Here is a 21,165-nt window from a genome sequence, read left to right on the forward strand (position 1 = left end):
AAACCCCTTTCTCTCTCCACCAAGAAAGTCCCCCCTCGAAGATGATTTTGATGAGGTGTATGGGACTGTCCTCCCCAAAATCCCTCCTAGGAACTGCCCTCTTCCTCGTCTCCCATCCTTTTATTTATTTATTTATTTATTTATTTTCCTCTTCTTCCCTGTCTCTATCTTTCAAACTCTTTATCTTTCAAAAGCTCATCAGGGCAGGGGCCGAGTGTTTGCACATTTGGTTGAGCACACATTAACAATATGCAAGGACCTGGGTTCGAGGCCCCAACCCCTATCTTCAGGGAGAAAGCTTGGCAAGTGGTGAAGCAGTGCTGCAGGAGTCTTGCTGTCTCTCTCCCTCTCTATCACCCCCTTCCCTCTCAGTTTCTGGCTGTCTCTATCCAGTAAATAAAATTTTTTTTAAGTTAAAAATAAATAAATAAAAAGTTCATCAGGGTTAGGGGACAGGTGGTGGCACACCTGGCTGAGCACACATGTTACAATACACAAGATCCTGGGTTCAAGCCCCCCACCCTCCGTCCCCATCTGCAGGGGGAAAGCTTCTCAAGTGGTGAAGAAGGGCTGCAGGTGTCTCTCTGCCTCTCTCTTTCTCTGTCTCCCCTTTCCCTTTTGATTCCTGGCTGTCTCTAACGAACAAATAAAGATAATAATAAAAAAATTAGCCAAAGCAATTCAAAAATAGTTCATCAGGGCTACTGGGATAGCTGGCTTGGATAGTCCACTGCTTTGCCATGTGTATCCCCCAGGGGAAGTGGTATCTCTATCTGTCTGAACCTTAAAGAGAAAAAATTTTACTGGGACCAGTGAAATTATACATTTACAAGGTCCTAATTCTGGGGGAAAAAAAAGTATATATATATATATATATATATATATATATATATATATATATATATATATATATACTGACCACACTGAGAAATCTCTCTACTTGAAAAATGTCATGTTTGTTGTGAAGTTTCTTCTCTGCTCTACCCTCACCAAACCAAGAGTCACCAACACATGGAGTCAGTAATTATATTATCAATAGAAGACCAAAGCGTGTGCTATGTTGAAAGATAATATTGAGGGGGAGTCGGGTGGTAGCACAACGGGTTAAGCGCATGTGGCGCAAAGCAAGGACCGACGGAAGGATCCTGGTTCAAGCCCGTGGCTCCCCACCTGCAAGGTAGTCGCTTCACAAGTGGTGAAGCAGGTCTGCAGGTGTCTATCTTTCTCTCCCCCTCTCTGTCTTCCCCTCCTCTCTCCATTTCTCTCTGTCCTATCCAACAACAATGACATCAATAATAACTACAAAAAAGGGCAACAAAAGGGAATAACTATATAATAATAATAATAATAATATTGAGGGAGACAGGCAGTAGAGCCCTTAGTTCTGCAGGGGAAGGAACACTTCATGAGTGGAGTAGCAGTGCTATCTCTCTCTCTCCTCTATCTCTTTTCTCTTATCCTCTATCAAAGGGAGACAGAGAGAAACGAAAAAAAAATGGCTATCAAAAAATGGTAAAGATTTATAGGCATTGAGCCCCAAGGATAACCCTGATTATATAAAGTAAAATGGAAATAAATGGAAAAAATATTTAAAGACAAAAGGAAAAGGGAAACTTTAATAGTAAAAACAGGTGGTTAGCAATATTCCAGAGAAGTATCTATAATAGATCTGTTTTAGTCATAGACTTGACTTGTTCAGATTCTGAATTCTAAGATGGAAAGAATGAACCAATAAACATTCTACATTTTTCTGATACCACTGCTATACAGGAAACATAACTGGTATCTAGAAAGAGATGACAAGGGGCCAGTATAGCATGGACATGGCCTGGTCTGGTTCCTTGTTATTAGTAAAAGCTGGGGCAAACGCTAGAAGAAGAAGTAAAAGGTGGGATAATTTGGACATATTTATGAATGTTGCAGTGCATTGTTATTCCCAGTACTGGACCAGATTCTTTCCCCAATATTTCTGTCACCCCTATGTCATCTTGGAAAAGGCATACAGTTGGAGGTTTGTCTCCAGCTCCAAGTCTGGGCCTGGGTTCAGTCATGTTCAACACATGTTTCACCCGAATCTGGTAAATGATACTCAAGGAAAGCTGTAACCAGAGGCTCCTGAGACTGTTCTTTCACACATTTTAGAGAAAGAGAGGGCAGAGATAGATAGCATAATGGTTATGCAAAGAGATTCTCAGACCTGAGGCTCCAAAGTCTCAGGTTCTATTCTCTGTACCACCATAAACTAGAGCTGAGCAGTGCTCTGGTTAAAAAGAGAGAGAGAATAGTCTGGGAGGTGGCACAGTGGTAAAACTTTGGACTCTCAAGCATGAGGTCCCAAGTTCAATCCCAGGCAGCACATGTGCCAGAGTGATGTCTGGTTCTTTCTCTCTCCTCCTATCTTTCTCATAAATAAATAAAATATTAAAGAGACAGAGAGAGAGAGACAATGTATTGCACCAACGTAAAAGACTCTGCGGTGGGTTGGGGGGAGAGTACAGGTCCTGGAAAAGGATGACAGAAGACCTATTGGGGGTTGTATTGTTATGTGGAAAACTGAGAAATGTTATGCATGTACTATTGTATTTACTGTCAACTGTAAAACATTAATTCCCCAATAAAGGAAAATAAATAAATAATATAAAAAATAAACTATATCCCCACTATAAAAAAGAGACAGAGAGTAGGAATGTCTACTCTCACTTTCTCTAATAGGACATAAATGTGATTAATGTGCAAGAAAGGAACCCTGATTCCAGTAGTGGTCACCCTGAATTCACAAAGAGACTCAGTCCTAGAATGAAGTTCAGGCCGCAGGTCAACCAACACTGGGCCTTGGTGTTAGCACAAGTCCTTACTGTCAATCAGTCTGAGTATCATGACCTCTTTGGCCAAGCTTATCCAGCTGGAGCTGTTGTAATTGAAGGAATACCTCCTCATGGTGAGGAGCTCAGGGTTGGGAAACTGTGAGTGCAAATCTCAGCTCTGCCACCTGATGCCTACAGAAAAGTTGGCAATTTATTCAGCCTTCCTGAGCATCAGTTTATTAGTCTGAAACATTGGGGCCATGGTAGGTAATTGACAATAAGGGTAATCTTGACTCCAGTAGATCCCCCAAATTCAGAAAGTCTTTTGAGGACCCCCCATAGCAGTGTGGTCTTAATAGTAGAGTCTGCCTTGCATTATATATTTTAAGATGTATTTATATATATGAGAGGGAGAAAGAACAACACTCTGGGACATGCAACACCTGGGATGGAACTCAAGACCTCATGCCTGACAGCCCAATACTATCCACTGTGTTGAGGAATGAACCCAGGACCTCATGTCTACAAGATGTTCTGAGCTGCCTACCCAACCCAATTTTTGTTCTCCTTCTCCTTCTCCTCCTCCTTCTTCCTTCTCCTCCTTCTGAGAGAGAGAGAGAGAGAGAGAGAGAGATCAAAGTGCAGCTCCAGCATGCATGGAGTTCTTCCAGTTTGGGTCCATGGTGCTCCCCTGTGGTGCCAGGGACTAAATCCGGTGCCCCACACATGTATGTAATTTACCTGCTGAGTGACCATCCAATGTGACACCATTGCTACTTCATAGACAAGATCCTTTGTTTTTCTTCCTTCATGCCATGGTTTAGTCAAATGGTGATATGAATGTCAGGTTGACAAATCCATATTGCTCAATAATTACAAGTTATATTGATGGGAGCAGTGGAGAGGGCACACAGAACAGCTCCCCCACCACCACCACCACCACCACAGCTCTCTAGGATTCTCTGGGTCCCTGCCCTGGTTCACAGCTGACAATTTGGGCAGCTCCCACTATCCTCCCAATAAAACTCTCTCCTCTTGGTTTAGTGTCGGTTTTGGTTGCTAGCAGCCAAGAACACTGCTGGATAAAAGGACCTTCTTTGTAAGGCTGTTCTGAAGCTGTACTGAAATCACACTTGTAAAGCATCTCATTGAATGCTTGGTCCACTACATGTCTGCTATTGAGATTATTACAGACTCAGATGGCCCCCACGAAAGGATGGTCTGAGGGAAATACAAAGTTTCACTTGACAGAAAAGGATACACAGAATCTTGGTTGTTGAATTGGCAAGTTGCCCCTCCCCACTCAGACTCTGGCTGCTGAGGTTCCCAATGTTCATATTCCCTGCAAACTGGCACCACTTGAACTCAAAATAAGGATGTCAGGTAACGATTTGGACACAACTCTTTTTTGAGGGAGGGAGAGAAGGAGGATGGTGAAATATCAGAAATAAATAGAAGGTCGTGATGCTTACATATGAAAATGCATTCTATCATAGAGCCACATCTTCAACCTGAAGCTCTTCTTAGTCATGCAATGTTAACATAATATTAAAACCACTTTACCCTTGGAGCCAACACGTGACTCACCTGGTAGGGCACATACATTACCACTCGCCCATGTACAAGGACCCAGGTTCAAGGCCAGGTTATAACATAGGAGCACCTGCAGAGGGGCTGGGGGGGTTAGAAGTGGTTGTATTGTGTGGTGATGTCTCTGCTCTCTCTTACTCTCCTTTTCTGTGTCTCTTTGACTCTCATCCTCTGTCTAGAGGGAAAAAGAAAGTGGATACTGGGAGTGGTGAAACTATGCATTAACTGAGTTCTAGTGATAACCTTAGTAGCAAAATAATGGTGATGGTGATAGTGATAGTGATGATAAATAGTTTAAATCACTTTATCATGTCAGGATACATAGCCTATGGTTAGCACCGGAAGTCAGGGGCAAGGGCTGAAGGGTAGAGGTCAAGTTCAATAAGTCCAAAGTTCAAACAAGTATCCCAGAGACACTCTACACCAAAGCAGACTTACAAATAGCTGGACCTGCATTCTTACCCCAGAGGCTACAAGCCAGAGGAATAAAGTCACAAGGCTGTACTTTGTAACTGGGTATACTTCACCCAACTAAACAATCATCTTTTCTTCCCCCTTCCTTGTAACATTTATTGAGCTACCATCAAGCTCCAGAGGCCAGCAGCATAAGCAAACCTTGGTCCATTTAATCCTTCCATCAACCTTACTTAATAATTCTCATGACTACACAGAAGCTTGGAGAACTTGGGTGACTTGCCCAAGGTCATAGAGGGAAGAAGCCACAATCCCACTCCCACCCCCAGCTCTGGCTACTCCCTTAACAGCCCTACTGCACCCCAGCAAGATGGCCCCAGAAAGCTCCTCTTCCTACACATACTCACATTCTTTTTTTTCCCTTTTGTTGCCCTTGTTGTTTTACTGTTGTAGTTATTATTGCTGTTATTACTGATGTCGCTGTTGTTGGATAGGACAGAGAGAAATGGAGAGAGGAGGGGAAGACAGAGGGGGAGAGAAAGATAGACACCTGTAGCCTGCTTCACCGTCTGTGAAGCGACTCCCCTGCAGGTGGGGAGCTGGGGGTTCGAACCGGGATCCTTATGCCTATCCTTGTGCTTGTGCCACGTGTGCTTAACCCGCTGCACTACTGCCCGACTCCCATACACTCATATTCTATCTTAACAAACCTTCCTTTAAGACCTTATCAATCACAGAATAAAACTTCTGTGACAGCACCTTTGGGTTTTTTATTGAGAAGACAAGTTTGATGCCCTGGTGGGGGCTGGTGTACCGGATTCCCTCACTGTTGCATCCCAAACTCTTATGTCCCCTCAGTGCTTATGACAATGTATTGATCATTGAATCTCGCATGCTGAGCTGGAGCAGGTCAGGCACACGCTCTTATTTGCAGGGTTGGGGCTTATAAATCTCCCCTCACACACTGAGGAGGAGGAGAAATAGGATTATTTATGAATGGGGTTTTTCTGCCTCCAGATTAATTGCTTTCAGTCCTCTTTAGCAAAAGTCATATGAGTCAATGATGCCTCCTTTTAGAGGAGGCAGGAATGGTCATTGAGCAACAGGCCTGGGCTGTGTCTGCAGAGGCAGAGCCTGGCAGTGTGGACTGGGGGCAGCTGGGAGGACTGTCGTGTCCAGTTCCAGAGAGGCGGGAGCATAGTAGATCAATACAGTGCCTATAGTCTGCGCATCTCTCAGGTCACACTTGGATGACACAGTCACTAGCCTAGAAAGACAATCAGAGCCAAGCTAGGGACTCTGCCCACTGCAGGTCTCCCTTGTCCTCTCTGGCAGGCTGGCAGCAAGGAAACCATTTCTAGATGACCAATGACTACCACTTGCATGATCACCTCCCAATCCATGTGTCCTTGTGGTTGGTTCTCTGTCTTTTTGTCACCAGAGTTATCACTGGGGCCAGCATGATGAGTCCACCACTCCAGGTGGCCATTTTTTCCCCTTTTTATTTTCTGTATTTGTTTTTGATAGAGACAGAGAAATGAGAAGGGAGGGAGAGATAGAGAGGAAGAGACACACCAGCAGCACTGCCTCACAACTCATGTAGCTTCCACCCTACAGACGGGGACCAAGGGCTTTGCACATGGTAATAGGTGTACTCTATCAGGTACATTGCTGCCTACTCCCTCCTTGTGTTATTCAGCGTGTTCCCTCCTCCTGCTCAGCAACTGGTCTGGCCATGGAAAACCCTGAGTGTTATGTTAAAAGAGAAAAGCTCAAGATAATTTTTGGAGGGGGGTGATTTCCAGGAGGGCTCCTAGTGATGGGAGAGGTCTTGCAAAGTCCTACTTATTGTGAAGAGACAGTCCAGCTAAATGATTCCAGGGAGGCTAAACGTCATTATGTCTGTGCTTCCTCCTCCTCCTGGGAGATGCAAAGACATCTTCCTGGTAAACTAATTGCTTAATATGATTGTTTTGTTCCTTCTGTCTTGGGGAAAAAAAAAAAAACTAGTTGAGATATTGCAGCCAAAATAGATCCAGGAGTTCTGCCTCCTCACCCCAGACACACAGCCCTTGTTAGGTATGGGCATAAGCAAGGCAGGCAGATGCCAAAGAGCCTGAGGGACTAGTTGTGAACTAGAGAACATGGGTGCATACATGGGGCTCTCCTCCCTTCTCTCTGCATAGTGGAAAGGAAAACCAAGGAACTAACTCAGTTACAACATCAATACTGGAAAAGGCAGAGGGAGGGGCCTGGTGGTAGTGCTCCAGGTTAAGCGCACATAATATGAAGTGCAAGGATCCATGCAAGGACTCTGGTTCTAGCCCCCCACCTACAAGAAGATCACTTCACAAGCAAGTGGTGAAACAGGTCTGCAAGTGTCTAAACTTTCTCTCCCTTTCTCTATTTTCCCCTCCTCCCTCAGTTTCTCTCTGTCCTATCCAATAAAAAAAAAAAAAAAAGGAAAAAAAAATGGCCCCCAGGAGCAATGGATTCTTAGTGCAGGCACTGAGCCTCAGTGATAACCCTGGAGGCAAAAAAAAAAAAAAAAAAAAAGGAAGAAAGAAAGAGAGAGAAGGCAGAGAACTGAGGTTTGGAGGAGATAGGGAAGTTCTCCCTACCCTAAGGGTTGATATTTTATTTATGTATTATTGGATATAGACAAAGATACTGAGAGGGAAAGAGAGAGACACCTGCAGCACTATTTTGCCACTTGTGAAGCTTCTGCCTTGCAAGTGGAAACCAGGGGTTTGAACCAGGTCCTTGCACATGTGCACTCAACAAAGTGTACCACCACCACCTGGCCCATGGCCTAACATTTGAATCTAAAGCAATGATATCCCAAGATGCTTCTTCTCCAGAGTTAGCTTAGATACCTGTCAAAAAATCATGAGTGAAATTGGGGAAAGCATTTTCTAGGGGAGGAACCATCAAAGCCAGGTCTTCCCCACTTCAACACTATGACATTTGGGGTTCCTGTAGCTAACTGTCCTGTGAGATTGTACCAGGCATTGCAGGAGAGTTAGCATTTAGGAACTGACAATAGAAAACCCTCTCCCCCCCATAACGACAGTGAAATACATCCCTGAGGACTAGAAACACAGCTCACTTGGATAGTGTACCTACTTTGCCATGTGCATAAAGAGGTTCAACTCCAGCTCCCACCTCACCTCAGTGACGTGGTACATTGCCCTACATGCCTCTGGCTATCTGTCTGAAAAATTCAGCCTAGAATGGTGAAACCCTGATGACAACAACCATTTTTCTTTTCTTTCTTTTTTTTTTTAAATGTTTTTTTTAATATTTTATTTTATTTATTTATTCCCTTGTTGCCCTTGTTGTTTTATTGTTGTAGTTATTATTGTTGTTGTCGTCGTTGTTGGATAGGACAGAGAGAAATGGAGAGAGGAGGGGAAGACAGAGAGGAGGAGAGAAAGATAGACACCTGCAGACCTGCTTCACCGCCTGTGAAGCGACTCCCCTGCAGGTGGGGAGCCGGGGTTCGAACCGGGATCCTTATGCCAGTCCTTGTGCTTTGCGCCACCTGCGCTTAACCCGCTGCGCTACAGCCCGACTCCCCATTTTTCTTTTCTTTCTTCTTTTTTTTTAATTTTTTAAAATTTATTTTATTTATTTATTCCCTTTGTTGCCCTTGTTGTTTTATTGTTGTAGTTATTATTGTTGTTGTCATTGTTGGATAGGACAGAGAGAAATGGAGAGAGGAGGGGAAGACAGAGAGGAGGAGAGAAAGATAGACACCTGCAGACCTGCATCACCACCTGTGAAGCAACTCCCCTGCAGGTGGGGAGCCGGGGCTCGAACCAGGATCCTTATGCCGGTCCTTGTGCTTTGCGCCACCTGCGCTTAACCCGCTGTGCTACAGCCCGACTCCCTTCTTTTTTTTTTTAATGTTGCAACCTGAGAAGATAAAGCTTTGGACTCACCAGCATGGAGTCCCAAGTTCAATCCCCATCGCTGCATGTGCTGAAGTGCTCGGTTCACTCTCCTTCATTAATAAATTATTAATAATTAATATCCTCAGAGGCTGCTAAATATCCCTGGGAATGGTGATGGTCTCCAGGGAGAAGCTTGGCAAAAAGTGCAGAGTTGAGAATGAGTTTGGTATAGACAAACAGCCCAGAGCCTGAACAATCAATACTCATGTAGTCAATCAGTCCTCAGGAGAACTGAAAGACTGTGAAGGAATTTCATAAAACTGTCTCCATCCTCATCACCAGCTCCCTTTTCTAGAGTGCCCATCATATGCCAAGCTGTGCCAGCTGCTCACCAGAGACTATGTCTGACAGGCACTGGGGGTGATTAGCACTCATGCCATGCACTGGTGACTCACAGCAATGGGCAGCCGGAGCCCATCATTGTCACCAAATATGGCAAATTATAGTTGATACACAGCTAAGCAGTGTCTGCTGCTGCCTGAGGGAAAAACCACAAGTGCTTTTTGTCCCTTCACAAGCCTGATGTCAGTCTGGGGACACTTCTGGACACAGGGAAGGCTGGGGAACTCAGCCATGCTCCTGCTGGAAGGCTGCCTGCTGGGTTGACCTCCCACCCCACACCAACTTACGTGACTGGTAGTTTTGCTGGTGAGTTATTTATCCCCTGCTCCAGAAAGAGTGGTTCATAAACGGTAGCAGTAGGAGGCCATTGGGAATTCAGGATCCTGGGTCCATCTCCTGACCTGCCAAGGCTGAGTCTTCATTCCAGCAAGGCCTGCCAGGTCATTCTTGAGTGTGTGGACATTTGAGAAGCCACTCTCTGACAACAGTTATAAGCTGCCAACATCTGGAATCATTTCAGAGGGTGCACACAATGATCCACAACACATTCTCTTCCCTTGCTGGGTTCATTCATGAATTGAGTGGAATGCCTGCTACGTAGCCTGTCCTCTTGGGGCTGACAGTCTGGTGACCTCTTATCACCCTCCAGACAGGTGACCAGTACACAGGAAACACAGGTGAAATCACTGGGTTTCCATAGGAGGAAACTGAAGCTCTACCAACTTAAGAAACTTCCAGGTGGGGGTAGGGAGAATTCTGTTCCAGTAACCACTGCAAGAGTTTGGTTTTTGTTTTGCCGCCAGGGTTATCACTGGGGCTCAGTGCCTATACTATGAATCCACTACTCCAAGTGACTGCTTTTTCCTTTTTTTTTTTCCTTCTTCTTTTCTTTCTTTACTAGATAGGATAGAGGGAGACAGAGAGGGGAAGAGAAAAATAGACACCTGCAGACTTGCTTTACTACATGTGAAGTGTTCCACCTGCAGGTGGGGACTGAGAGCTTGAACCCAAGTTCTTGTGCATGGTAGTTGTATACTCACTATTGTCTGACACTGCAAAGGTTTTAATTCAGACATCTTTGGTCCAGATCCCAGCTCTTTCAACCACACCCAGACTTCTCCTCAATCCCAATCACAAAGGCAGAAAGACATTTCACTACCTATATTACTAACGAATCAGATGGCTTGTGCCATTTTAGACATAAGCTCATCTAGAATCTGAAGTAGTTTAACTTGTGAATAAACTTGTGACCAACTTAAGAACTTTTAGGGTTCAAGTACTTAAATACCACAGATGTGGGCCAGCTAAAGTGACACTGAGAGTGTGCTATTTGTAATGTCAGGTTCAAGTCTGCCATGCTCCACACTGTGTGAAGTTTGGGTGCTGTGCTTTCATTTCCCTCTCTTACTATCTCCATCTTTCTATCTGATAAATAAATAAATAATAAATCAGGTAAAATTCTACTTTCCCTTTCAATTCATTACATATGACATTCACTTCATATATATATATATGTCAGACTGCACCACAGAAGAGAGATAGAGTAGATCCGGAGCAAAGAGGGAACACAAATCTTTATTCACAAGGGCACCTCAGAGTTGGGTGAGAACGCAGTGGTTCGGGCCACGTGGAGCTAGCAAAAATGGCCGCCTCATGCAGCACCCTTCCCTGCATCTAATCACTGAGGTGAAAAGTGGGCAAGAGAGAGAGAGGCGGAATTAGGAGGGCTTTATAGGGCAAAAACCAGGAGTGACAAGTTGGGACAGGATTGGTTGGGAAAGGTACTCCGAGAATATTGTATTAACTCTTGCGGGAACTGGCAATACCGAAGGGACAACATGGTGGAACAGGCATTCCAAGAATATCGTATTAACTCTCGTGGGAACTGGCAATAACCTGAGTGGACAACACGGCGACTGACTGCATCTGCACAATTTCCCAGCATCAAACTAGGAGTGATGAGTCGGGACAGGATTGGTTGGGAAAGGCGCTCCAAGAATATTGTATTAACTCTCGTGGGAAATGGCAATAACCTGAGGGGACAACATGGTGGAACAGGCACTCCGAGAATATTGTATTAACTCTCATGGGAACTGGCAATAACCTGAGGGGACAATATGGCAACTGTGACTGCATCTGCACAATTTCCCAGCATCTCCCATTTCCTTTTATCTAATGGCCACAGTATAGGAAATTTTGAGTGGAGCAGGCTTATATGTTTTTAAGGAATGCCATGCTCAGGTGGGAAGATGTAGGATGTTTTTGTGGGGGCGGGAAGACTTACATGGCCGCCAACCTTGTGAGATTTATGTGTCCCCCCTGTGCTCAACCCCTCTGTAGAGAAAGAGACTTACCTGGAGGGACTCATCTTACAGGTTAAGCTCTGCCAGGATCCACCATCTCCTTACAATTTTTCTACATCTTTCCCTATCTTTCTATCTAGTCATCACATTAAGATGGGTCAATGTCTGTAAAAGACTCCATATGTGACAGAGGAATAGTGTAGGGGTGAGCAGAAACCTTTTGGGCATAAACCTAAATGCTATAATAAAACAGGAAGGGACAAGTAGGGGAGCAGTAAGAGCCAGTGTGATGCCAAGGGAAGGCTGTTGGGCAAGGGGGTGTTTCCTGTCTCTGGGGGCATCTCCTGCATCTGGGGGCATCTCCTGCCTCTGGGGGCAGGGCCTAGTAATGGGTGGGGGTGTTTCTTGCCTCAAAGGACAGGACCTGCAGGCAGGATGGTGTGGCCTGCCAAGCGGAGGGGCTATCTGGCTTGTATGGTCCTCAAGGCAACAGGCTGCAAAGTCCATGAACTACTGCGGGTCAGTCTTTGAAAAACCAGCAGTGTGAAGGGAAGCTGCTGTAAAATTGTGTAAAGTGTCCAAAGGGTATACCAGCAAGTCCGATAGCAGTCTCAGTCCAAAGTAGGCGACTAGGGGAAGAAATGCCAGGGGATGAAATGCTGCACGTCTATCTCCATGTCTCCATGGGGAAGGTCAGCCACTGGAATTCCACTTTTCTGTAGAAGGTGAGCTGGAACTGCCAAAACATGACAGGCAAAGCAGAAGCAGGAAGGGCAGACAGGCAGTAAGAAAGTTCTGTCCTTGGAGTCTGTGAATCAGGTTCTTCAGATCGTGTCAGGTCATATCTTGGGTTTTGGGGGGTGTGCCACTGTAGTCGTGCCGTCTAGTGGGCGATGTCAAGAGTGTGCAGGGGTCCAGATGGTTTTTCTGGGGATTCCTGTGAAAGAAACACAAACTATCTCCTTCCTGAGGTTAGCAGGGCATCTGATTCAAATTTTTTCTAGAAAAAGAGGTTTGGTGCCTTAGCCAACTGAATACTGGGGGGATATACCTCCCCTTATTTCTTTCTTTACTTAATTGGGCCTAGGCATTTGATGGGCCTTCTCAACAACCATTTGTCTTTGGGGGTAGTAAGGGATGTCTGTGGCATTGGTGATGTTATAAAGGGAAAAATCTTTAAATTGTTGTGCTATGCTTTTATTTCCCTCTCTTACTATCTCCATCTTTCTATCTGATAAATAAATCAGGTGAAATTCTACTTTCCCTTTCAATTCACCACATATGACATTCACTTCATATGTGTGTGTGTGTATATATATATATATATATATATTAATGAGAAGCCCAATTTTTTCACTGTATTGAGCTTTAATTGAAGTAGACTGAGCTTTACATTTGTAAAGTATACAAGTCGCTCCATTTTCAAATATATATATTTAACTGTGGACCTACCACTACAATCAAGATAGCAAACATTTCAATTATCCTCTAATAACAATCTCTCCTTCCTTCCCCTTCCATCCCCACATAACCACTAAGCCACTAATTTACTTTCTATTACTATACACTGGTTTGTATTTTCTAGAATTCCATATAAAATGCAGTGACACTTATTCGCTGTTTTTGTTCAAACTTGTTTCACTGAGCATAATTCTTTTGATGTCCATGTACATCATTGTAAGTATCAGTATATATATTGGGCAAACTTTATTCCATTGCATGGATACACCACAATCTATCTAAAAAGACCATTGGGGGTGTGTGTTTATTTCCCTAATCCTCCAGAAAATAAAACAAGGAGCAAATTCATTATATATATTTTCCCTTTTGTTGCCCTTGTTGCTTTATTGTTGTTATTGATGTTGTTGTTCTTGGATAGGACAGAGAGAAATGGAGAGATGAGGGGAAGACAGAGAGGGGTAGAGAAAGATAGACACCTGCAGACCTGCTTCATCACTTGTGAAGCGACTCACCTGCAGGTGGGGAACTGGGGGCTCCAACCGGGATCCTTCCACTGGTCCTTGCACTTTGTGCTACATGTGCTTAACCCACTGACTCCCACAAGAAGCAAATTCTTCCAGGACCATTCCCACTTCAGATTCTTTGTTATTTGCTCTTTCCTTGGCCTGAAAACCTTGTGCCCCCAAATTTTGGCATAGATGACACCCTCTCATCATTCAAATCTCAGTGACATTGTCATTTCCTCAGATTCCTTCCCTGGATGCCTTAATGATCCCCCTGTACCTCCACCCTAGTTACACCCCCTTACTTCATATTTCTTAATATTCTTGGAAGTACTGGGGCTGGGTGGTACCACACCTGCTTAAGCACACATTACAATGCACAAGTACCTGGGTTCAACCAACCTCCCCAGTCTCCATCTACAGAGGAAAGCTTCATGGGGAGTGAAGCAGTGCTATAGATGTCTCTCTGTCTCTATCTCCCAATTATCTCTCAATCTCTCTCTGTCTCTATCTAAAAAAATCATTTAAAAAATAAAAATGTACTTAGCATTCTTAGAATTTTTTGTGTGTATGGTTCCTTTGTGGATTGATGAAGGCCAGGGGTCTTGTCTGTCTTGTTCATCATTGTTTGCTTCATGTCACAGGACATACAGGCATACAGTAAGTGTTCAGTTAATGTTGGTTTAAAGGATGTATATGTGAATGCAAGGAGAGGAGGTGAAGGGTCACTGTAGATTGAATTGTATTTTTACATGTCAGTTTTCTCACACAGGCTCTTAAAAATGTTCAGCACCACTGAGATGCTTCCCTGGACCAGATTTTTTTTCTATATTTAGAATGAGGAAAGGAAGGAGAGATATAAAGCAAGCACCAGGGCCGAATTTGGGGAGTTCTGAGATTCCCAAACAGACATAATGTGCCTAGACCTCGAATAAATCTCTCTCTCCATTGTTACAGGTCATCTCTATCAGGAAAAACACAACAGACCCCTTTGTGGGGCCCCATAAGACCTTGCCCTCAATGTGGACCAACAATGGTAGAGAATGTTCCATCCTCCAAAGGGAAGCTGGATAACATACTCTGTCTTCCACTTGAGAAGATGGATCTTGATATTGGGGAGACCATAGAATGTGAGCTCAGATCTACAGGGATGCAGAGGTCACATAGGCCCCTAAGCTGAATATGGGTACCAGAACAGATCAAATTGATGGGCTTTACAGTCAATAATATTTATACACCTTTCCCATATTTGGGAGCTACTCTCTTTCCTGATCCAGCTTTTTGGTCCTTTTCCAGCCATGACATCATCTCCCCAGACAATAAATTGGATCCACCTGCATATCAGGTGTCAGGCTCAGAAAAAGAAAAAAAAACTAGTATAGCCACAGACCCTTTGGAATATAACTAAAATAGGCCTACTAACTATCTACAAAACAGAGGACCCCCACCCCAAATCTTCATCTGCACTATTCCAGCCTTTAGGTTCATGATTAGTCAACAATTTGTTTGGATATGTTAACTCTTCTTTCAGCCACCAGGTTCCAGATGCTACCATGATGCCAACTGGAGTTCCCTGGGCAGACAACCCCACCAATGTGTCCTGGAGCTCTGCTTCCCCAGAGCCCCATCCCACTAGGGAAAGAGAGAGACAGGCTGGGAGTATGGATTGACTTGTCAATGCCCATGTTCAGCGGGGAAGCAATTACAGAAGCCAGACCTTCTACCTTCTGCGCCCCATAATGTCCCTCGGTTCATACTCCCAGAGGATTAAAGGATAGGAGGGCTATGAGGGGAGGGGATGAGATAAGCAGTTCTGGTGGTGGTGTGGAGTTGTACCCCTCTTATCCTATGGTTTTTGTCAGTCCTTCCTTTTTATAAATAAAAATTTTAAAAAAGAAATCAAAACACCATTGTGCTACCCATGGGATTCTTCATGCTGCTCTCGTGTAGTGCCAGTGCTTGAACTCACAGCCTCCCCACCCCTGCACCCCACCCCCACATACAAGGAGGGGAGGTGTACTATTCCTAAGCTAACTCCCTGTCCCTGAATTGCATTTTTTTTTAATGTTCTAAAACACTCAGTTAAAAGACAAAGAAACAAACAAAAAAACTCTCAGGGCAGTGAATACAGTTATACAATGGTTATACAAAGGACTTTCATGCCTGAGGCTCTGAGGTCCCAGGTTCAATCTCCAGCACCACCATAAGCCAGAGCCATGGTGTCTGTATCTCTCTCATTAAAATAAAATAAAACATTAGAAAAAACTCACAGAACTTGACAATATGGTCAAAGTAGTAAAGACATTGAGAAGACCACCTATCAATACTAGAACTACTCACAGGTTAACTCTGAGGCCAGGAGGAGACCTGTCAAAGCAGCAGAGGCCTGGAGACCTAGTTAATGCAGTGGTGAGCAGCCCAGCCTGGCCTCTCCCCACTACCACTCTGACAGGTTCCAACACTCCCACAAATCATGGGAAATGCTACATCATGTTTAAATCCCTCTGACTGTGAGCAAGGGAAACTACTAAGGACACTCAGGCATAATTTACATACTGCCAAGCTCCTAAGAGGCTCTACATGAAGCCCCCAATCTTGAGGGCCCCTGGGCACTATTTTTAAGGAGGACATTAAGTGACAGATTAAATTGAGTCTGCCCCTTCAACAACAGGAGGAAAAGACCCCTCACCCTCCAGCAGCTGACATCTGCGGATGTCTATAACTGCACATGCTGTCAAAGGCTTCCCAAGGAAGCCGTTATTTCACTGAGCACAGTGCACATGTGCAGTTCTCTCCCATTCCACACAACAGTCCCACAGCTAACAGGTATTTTCTCCTCTTTTATTCTTTTCTCAGGCTTTCATTCTTTTTCCAGATTCTAACCATAAAAAGGGGTTCTAATCTCAAACTACAGGAGAGAGGGAGGTGGTCCCAAGAGAACTGGCCTATTGCCACTATGTGTCCAGCTGCATTTGGTTACAAGGTGGTTACGACACTATTTTTTTTATTTTTGATAGAGACAGAAACTGAGAGGGAAATGGGGGAATAGACAAAGATCAAAAGAAAGATACTAGCAGCACTATTTCACCACTTGTGAAGCTTTCCCCCTGAAGTGGGGACCAGGGGCTGGAACCCAGGTTCCTATGCATAGTAACATATGTGCTCTACTGGGTGTGCTACCACCTGACCCTGTGGTTATGATGCTACTGTAAACTTAGTCCATATAGTGACAATAAGGAAGGTCTGAATCTAGATGTAGGCGACACATACCAGAAAGGAGGCAGGCTGACTAGAGGATTTTTCTTTGTTCTCTTTCTTTTTTTTTATTTTAATTTAAAGTCATATACAGCATTTATTACCTTGGTATATCAGCCTGGTTTTATTGTTGTTCTTCACATTTAAGTGGTTTTTCAACTTCCCTCTCCTCCCAGAGTCTGGCTACACGTGCATCCTTGAATAGTCAGGTCACGGCAGCAATATGCTTATCACATCTCCAATGCCACTGGTCCACAGGGCCAAAATTCTGGTCCATGAACCCTTCCCTATAGGAAGTTCAATGCTTGTGAAAAAATTTGTAATAAACCAGGCCTCCCAGGATGGCAATTTCCAGTAAGATGACAATGGAAAGTAGCAGCTTGTTGGTTGTCACTTTTCTGGACATTGAGTGGAGTATCTTTCAACTTCTGCTCAAGTTTTCATTTGTATTTACCAGCCTATTCTTGATACGTTCCAACTGCTCATGTTGCTCCCCCAGCTCTTCTATAATTTCTGACCCAATCCAGTCAGTCTTTGTGGCAATCTGATGAGAGCTCTCAATACTCAGGTGGACTGGTTCAGACTGTCAGTGCCTTGCAGAAGCAACACCCTTTGAGACTGTAGTCGATTCATGTGATCATTTTCTATAGTCTATGTGCCATATTTCATATCTCCTCGGCCTCCAGATGGGGCTGTCAAAGGTGTGCTTCTTACTTCCCGATAGAATTTGGCAAGGTCCTTCCTGTAGGCTTAAAGCTTAGACATCATAGGGTTACAGAATGATAGGGGTGCATAACGGAGTTCCTCCTCCATCTCTGGCAGCGTTTCATTTGCTTCCTGTTGCTTTTCATCAAAACCTTTGATTAGCTTTTTCTTCTCTTCAGTTCTTGCCATGCCCAGGAGCCGCACCCCTCATCGGTCTTCATGGAGACCGCGGAAGATCTTATGCAGCTTCTCAAAATGCTCCGAGGAGGCCACAGAGGTGGCCATGGTTCAGGCTGTGCTTGAGCAGCAGCGGCCTCTGAGATTCTGGGCACTGGGCCTGCTCCTTGCCCGGATGTCAGCCGCCCAGCTCCGCAGGCATCATGGAGACCACAGCCTGCACTGCCCTGCACCAGCCGCTTCTGGACTTTTCCATTGAAACCAGCAGATTTGGCTACAGGATATTCTACTGTGATGAGTTGGGATGACTTTTATAATTTTATAATCTTGCCAAAGTAAAAAAGGGCTGACTAGATAGCTCACCTGGGCAGTGTGCCTCCTTTAACTTGTATACAATTACCACAGAATCAGATTTGAGTCCAATCCCACTGCAATAGAGGAAGCCTTAGTGTTGCAGTGTTTTTCCCTTCTTCCTCACTCAATGTCTCCCCCCACCAAAAAAAAAAAAAAAGTTGACCTGGATTGATAAAACACCCATAAGTGATAAAAAAAAAGAAAGATAAAAGCCAAAAAATGAGGCCTAAATCACAATGTTATGTAGTTTGTTTCATTAAAGTGATGCAAAGAAAAATAGCACTTATTTTACTGTTTTCTGCTCAGCCCAGAGTAGTCTATATAAACAAAGACATAAATATGTGGATCTAATAAAACAGCCAGGTGAATCCAGCAACCCAGGCAACAGGTCATATGTACAGCTACCAGTGTTCAGGAGCTTCCAGAAGCATAAATATAGTCTGCCCTGGGTCCAGCTTACACACCTACACAACCAGGCTTTCGCTCATGCATAGCCTGTTGTGCTGTTTTCTTTTTACTAGAAGTAACTACTTGTTGAAATGTTAGAAATTCCCTGAGAGCAAACTGCTTTTGCCCCTGTTCTGATACCATTCCCCTCACCCTCAACACTGAGCCAAGCAATGACACACTCTCAAGAAATACTAGAATCTGCTTGGTCAATCACCTATAAGCCAGTAAAGGAATGACAGTATTTATGTCAAAGTTGTCCCCTCATGCCTAGTAACTACCCATAGAGTGAATGAATAAATGGGCAGTGCATGGATGGATGGATGGATGGATGGATAGAAAATGATCTTTTAAACAGATTATATCATTTGATCCTTGTAAGTGGAGTAAAAGTAACACAAGTGAAGTCATAACAATTACAGTTACATTGACCTTATATAAACTACAAGCCAGTCACTTTTCTAAATGCTTCATAGATGTTAACTTTCTTTTACTTCCATTTAATAGCTAAATAAACTGTTGGAGGCACTTGGATCACAGAAGCAATAAGTGTTATCTATCCTTTCAAGCATAGGGCTTCCTCTCCATTGGATACATTTAAAAACTTTATACTTGTTTATTTATTTTAATGAGAGAGATGCAGAGAGAATGACTATAGCACTGCTCAGCTCTGTAGCGCCATGAATTGAACCTGGGACCTCAGAACCTCAGGCACAAGAGTCTTTTGCATCATGCTCTCTCACCAGCCTCTCCATTAGCTACATTTTATATAGCAGGAAACAGAGGCTGGTGACAGTAATCTGACCAGGACTACCTCCTGCATGGGCTGTACACCTAGTAGTTTGTTCCTGGCACTGTCCAGCGACAACATGAGGATGGGAACCCAAATAGGCTGACTGCAAGGACAGCAGGATATGGCAAAGCTACTCCATGGCAAATATTTGGAACCAGAGCTTTGGGGGCTGAAAAACACTCCAGTTGTCTCAGCAGTAATTCTCTCAAACTGAAGGTGCTGTGGGATGCAGGAAGGAAGAGAAAGAAAGAGGAGGGGGAGAGAGAGAATGTGACAATAGAGCTGAAAAATTCAGGCTCCACCCCAACTCTCCTGAAATCATTGTATAGGGGTTGGGGAAAGCATCTATCTTCTCCTATCAGTCCCCAGGCAAAAGGCGACAGCAAGAGCCCAATCACACTCAGGACCAATTTACAGCGTGAACAAAGTCTTGAGCCAGACATTCAAAGATAGATCTTATTATAAAACTTATCTGGGAGATTCTGGGATGGAGTGACAGTACCCAGAATGACAGAGCAGAATTGTAAAAGGGAAGAGGAGAAACAGCTGGAACTGACACCTGACAATGGAGTGTAGGTGTTGACAGTTTCAGGATTATGACTCAAGTGATCATGCTTTGCTTCTGTGATGAGAAGGCACCAAGGAAGGAGGGAGACAGTGATCTGGATGTGGGGAGTATTGGTCTCTGTGGCTGAGAACTCCACAGTCAGCTGGATGATAAGTTGGAGAGTACCAGTACTTGCTGTTGTACTGGCTGGAGAGAGGAAGGTGGAAATCCAAAGAAAGAAATCAAGGATGCAGTAATTAAGAAAATGTCACAGAGCTGGAAAAGGTAAAAGAAAGAGGGAAGGGAGAAGGACAGTTCATCTCCTCCCTCTTACTTATTGAGTCATAAAGGATACAGCTTTCAAGTGTACTGAGTCTGTGGACTCAAATTACAACTCCAAAAAGAAAAACCTCCCCTTCTCCATAGAGGGAAACAGTCCCAAGTTTTATCTCATATCTTAGCTGGGATTTGTAGTTTCCTCAGCCATTTGAATGACACTGGTGTAAGTGAGGGAACTATTTTCCTCAGAAGCTACCTGGCAGACTAGAATTAGGATACCCCCAGAGCATTCTGAAACCAGAGCTGGTCATTGTGATTTCTACCAAAGAGAAACCAAAAGGTGCTTTTACTTGCTGGTGACTGATCTTGAGAGAAGCCATCCCCAAACACAGACACGAACTTTAAAAATAAAGGAATAGGGAATCAGGTAGTAGTGCAGCCAGTTAAGCACAGGTGGCACAAAGCACAAGGACCAGTGTAAGGATCCCAGTTGGAGCCCCTGGCTCCCCACCTTCAGAGGAGTCACTTCACAAGCGGTGAAGCAGGTCTGCAGATGTCTATCTTTCTTCCTGTCTTCCCTTCCTCTCGCCATTGCTCTCTGTCCTATCCAAAACCGACGACAGTAACTACAACAATAAAAAGAAACAACAAGGGCAACAGAAGGGAATAAATAAGTAAATAAAAAATTAAAAATAAAGAAATAATGCAAAGATGCATGTTTCTTTGAGAATACACACACACACACACACACACACACACACACACACAGAACCTGTTCCTTCTAACGAGATGTTTTCCTGGAGAAGCTAGCAGAGTATTATGTTGAAAGTTCTTGTAAAAGATTAGGTAGAGATCTAGGAGATCCATGGGGGGAAGTAATTTACAAAGATCTCCTTCATAAGACAAGATGAGATTCCTGGCGAGGGTCCCCCAGCCACAGCCCCCAAGTGCCTACAGAGCCCAGGACTTCACAGATCCCACACCGATTCCCAACAGATGGCACGCGAGGACTAATCGCGACCCATTGGATCCAACGCCGCATGAGCTCCCCGTTGGGGATCTGGGAGTGCTGGGCTCTAATATCCTCAGCACTAGGTTCCAGCAATTAACTACTCTAATGGCACGGTGATGATTTTTCCCCCTACATTCCAAATATCGCTAAGTGCTTTGCACCCAAAGGAAGGCAAAGGTCGTCTTTTGCTAAACTCCATTCGTCTCTCTCACTTTCTCTACTT

General features: G+C 44.2%; 1 pseudogene; it reads right to left on the bottom strand.

Annotated features, from left to right (window-relative positions):
- Window positions 1-15,646: 15,646 nt before the first annotated feature.
- On the bottom strand, window positions 15,647-18,328 carry LOC103127610 (vesicle transport through interaction with t-SNAREs homolog 1B-like; annotated as a pseudogene).
- Between the last annotated feature and the right edge of the window lie 2,837 nt (window positions 18,329-21,165).

Source organism: Erinaceus europaeus, chromosome 2 (assembly GCF_950295315.1).
Source record: "Erinaceus europaeus chromosome 2, mEriEur2.1, whole genome shotgun sequence".
NCBI classification, from domain to species: domain Eukaryota; kingdom Metazoa; phylum Chordata; class Mammalia; order Eulipotyphla; family Erinaceidae; genus Erinaceus; species Erinaceus europaeus.